A 3,713-nucleotide genomic window follows, 5' to 3' on the forward strand; every position below is an offset into this window, starting at 1 on the left:
CACAAAGCCGTGTCAAAAAATATCTCAAAAATTAACGCGGTTTTTTAAGCATGTTGAAGCTTGCACTTCGTTTTACTGAAATTGTATGGGCTAAAAAACTGCATACCAAAAATGTTCTAAGAACTCAGACTAAAAAGTTGAAGTTTTGATGAAAATTTGTAGAATATTTCTAAATTTGGTATTAATTTTGTATAAAAACTATGATTTATATGGTTCTAGTTACAGCTTGGACTACTACTACTACTAGCAGACCCGGCGAACTTTGTCCCGCCCAAAATTAATTTTTTGTATTGAAACATTTTGGTCCAACATTTTCACCAACAGTTCACGCTCATGATTTTCAGTGACGCATTTATCTTCTAATATTATGGTTTGGTGTTAGTCAGAAGCCATATTTCCATGGCCGTCTTAAATAGCCTAGAAAAAGTGTATATACATACAAAGATACGTAATAGTAACAGTGCATTTGAAAGGTGCCACGCCCCCATTTCAAATAGCCCCAAGTTTCTCTAAGAGTATTTGATTGATTACATATATCTCCGTAACATGTTTGAGTAGTTTACAATGAACACTTCCGGAGATACGCAGTGGGAAAAATTTGGTTTGTATGGGAGGTGCCACGCCCCTTTTTCCAATAGCTCCAATTTTTCTTCATGACTATACGATAAATTTTATGTATCTTGTACATACCAAGATCCATATAGAAGGTGCCAAGCCCCCTTTTACAATAACCGCTATTTTTCTCCATGAGTATGCGATTTTTTTTCATACATCTTCATACAATATTCGGGTACTCTACCATGAACACTTTCAGAGAGAGAGAGAGGTGTGAAATATACTGAAATATACTTTACATCCGATTCTCATACCTACCATATATATAAAAAAAAATTCATAAAGATCGGTTGAGCCGTTTAGGAGGAGTTAAACCGCTAAAACACTCCGAATATTAAAAAACAAACTTGTGGGTACTCGTTTGAGTCACTGTATGTATGTATATACATGTATCATATTTGTGGTCATTTCACTATGAAAAATAACGAGACAACAGATGAAGATGATTTCGCTGGTGATAATGTAAGCAGTTAAGTAAACTGTATCAGCTACTGTATACATACTTATATACATAAATCAGAAAAATAATCGGCAAACATCCCGCATGACTGCGCTGTGAGTTAATAAATATAAAATTGTTTTCGATTCATCCATGCGAGTGCGTATACTTCTGAGGAAAGATAAATAACTTTTCTACGTATATATGTATAATATGTTTCGTAACTACAGCGCATCAATTAAACTGTTCTTTTATCGTCATAAAACTGTAATAAGCAACTTATAAATAAAAACAGAAAACAAAGGATTTCGTAGTTCCTAAATTCCACACTTGTAAATTCTAACCCAAAAAAAATAGTTCAAAACCTTTTGGTTTCAAAACTATTTTAATTCCATTCCTACCTAAACTGTTAGTTACAGTGCAAAAGAGAGAAAGTTTACATTTAAAGTGCATTTGTGATATAGTTATGGAACGAAAATCACAGCACCAGGATTAAGGTATTACTTAATATTTTTTAAAATGGCATTATTTTATCACAATCAGTTTAAAAAATAGTATGACGGGCGGGCGGAGGATCGTAAATTCGCATTTGGTTTTCAGTTCGGATTTATAGGGTGCTTATTACAGTTTTTATGGCGATAGCAGAACAATTTAATAGATGTGCTATAGTTACGGTGACCATTCGTACAGATTTTGAGAAAATTGTCCCGCTGTATATTTTTTAGAAGTCGGAACGTATAAATGTTCCGATTTTTCATAGTTGCACCGATTCAATACCGACATTCAGGGTTTTCTTTATTTATTTATTAGGAGTCTCCGTGAACTCTGGCCCGAAATCCATTTTTCAGACAAACGGAGCGGCACTTTCGTTATCACAAAGAACATGGAATATAAGGGAGCCGTAAACATAGTCCCAGTATCCTTATTTTCTATGATATTTTCTTATGTTTTGATCTGTAAAACTGCTACTGTCGCTATATATTCATGCTCAATTTTTCTACGCTTTCATAATTATTTGTTAAGTTTTTTTGTATCAAACGATACTAACTTAAATTTAGTGAAAAAAAATAATACTAATCTCCCCAAAAATTCATGGGTATGAAAAATGTAAGCTATATTTATGGTGTGGATACCCTTTAAAAAATTTATTAATTTAAATTTACCAGATTCCTCTATAGTAAAACCGGACAAAATTATTTTAAGTGTTTTTCTACTCAGTAATTAAGCAAAATATGAAACTTAATCATAATTAGGGATATATAGGATACAAATTCTAATTAATAGGGATGTGCCTGGTATCCGGTAATTATCCGGAATCCGGGCTATCCGGCCGTTTTTCTGTCATCCGACTATCCGACCGGATAGGGTGACTCAGAAGTCTCAAGTTGCCAGATGCAGTTGGTAATTTTATTTCTTCTGAAATGGTGAGAATCTTGAGATCTCGGTGGAGTTGGGTATTTGTGTGTGATGAGTTGACAATCATCCTCAGAGTTTTTGATTGGAATCTTTGGAGTATTTCAATATTAGATTTTGATGCTGTTCTCCACAGCTGAATACCGTAAGTCCAAATCGGTTTTATAGTTGCTGAGTAGAGTAGTAGTTTGTTTTCTAGTGATAATTGAGAGTGCCGATTTATAGGCCAATATAAGTTTCTGAGTTTTAGGCCGAGAGATATATATTAAAAGTACTTTATACGCACGTTAACATTTCAAATATAGTAGATAACATAAAATATAAGTGATAAGTGACGTTTTGTATAAAAATATTATTAGTTGCTACATTGTGGGAGTGATCAATTCAGATAAAGAAGGCATTCCCACCAAGTTTCATGACAAAATTCCTTATACTTTCGCTGAAATCCCGAATGGTTTCGGATTGGAAATCGAACCCATAGTTGTCGTTCACCAGGGTGAAAAACTACTCCTTCAATAATTTAAGTCATGTTATGGACCAGGGTTGTTGCGAATAATCGCATTCGCATTCACGACCGTGGAGCTTCCGCATTAATTTTAACATTCGCATTCGATTTCGCTTCCGCAGTAATTAATGCGGAGCTTTTGTGAATGCTAATGTTGTGAAAGTGCATCAATAAAACGTATATCTAGCAAACAAAATGACAAATTATAACCAATATTTTTTACCTGTGGTGATGCGACGTTAGGTCGTATTACCCGAGCGCCGCACATGAGAGAATTTGTGTAAGAAAACTGGTCAAACGTCATATATAGATATCAGCTCTGATAAGAGTGTCTCTAAACATATTATTTCTTAAGCTATGTAACCGAGCTATCAATGGGCAGTCATACAAGTTCCCACTTCTACTTGACCTTTGACGTACGTCAAAGAGACATTGTCCTTTTAATAATATTTTTTTTTTGTTTTCTGTGTATAAAATACCTTTCTTTCATTATTTTGTTGGATCAATCTTAAAAAAGCTAGTAGACATAAAAGAAGAAAGTGCGCACTGTAATTTTAAACAAAATTTTCGTGACGTGCTTTTGATGCTACATACATTTGTTTCAACCATTTCAAATGGGGCTCTTTGGGGAATTTATTTATAGTAAACATTTCAAAAACAGTAATTTTATTTTATTATATTATATTATATTATATTATATTATATTATATTATATTATGTTATATTATATTATATTATATT

The 3,713-nt window shown here is 33.2% G+C and overlaps 1 protein-coding gene across 2 annotated transcripts in view; it reads right to left on the reverse strand.

The window, feature by feature from the left end:
- The window catches only part of LOC118737836 (acetylcholinesterase), a 325,799-nt gene that overhangs the window by 185,219 nt on the left and 136,867 nt on the right, over positions 1 to 3,713 (reverse strand). The window lies entirely within an intron of this gene.

The sequence above is a fragment of the Rhagoletis pomonella genome, unplaced genomic scaffold (assembly GCF_013731165.1).
Source record: "Rhagoletis pomonella isolate Grant_MI unplaced genomic scaffold, Rhpom_1.0 Rhpom_scaffold_00004, whole genome shotgun sequence".
Taxonomy (NCBI): domain Eukaryota; kingdom Metazoa; phylum Arthropoda; class Insecta; order Diptera; family Tephritidae; genus Rhagoletis; species Rhagoletis pomonella.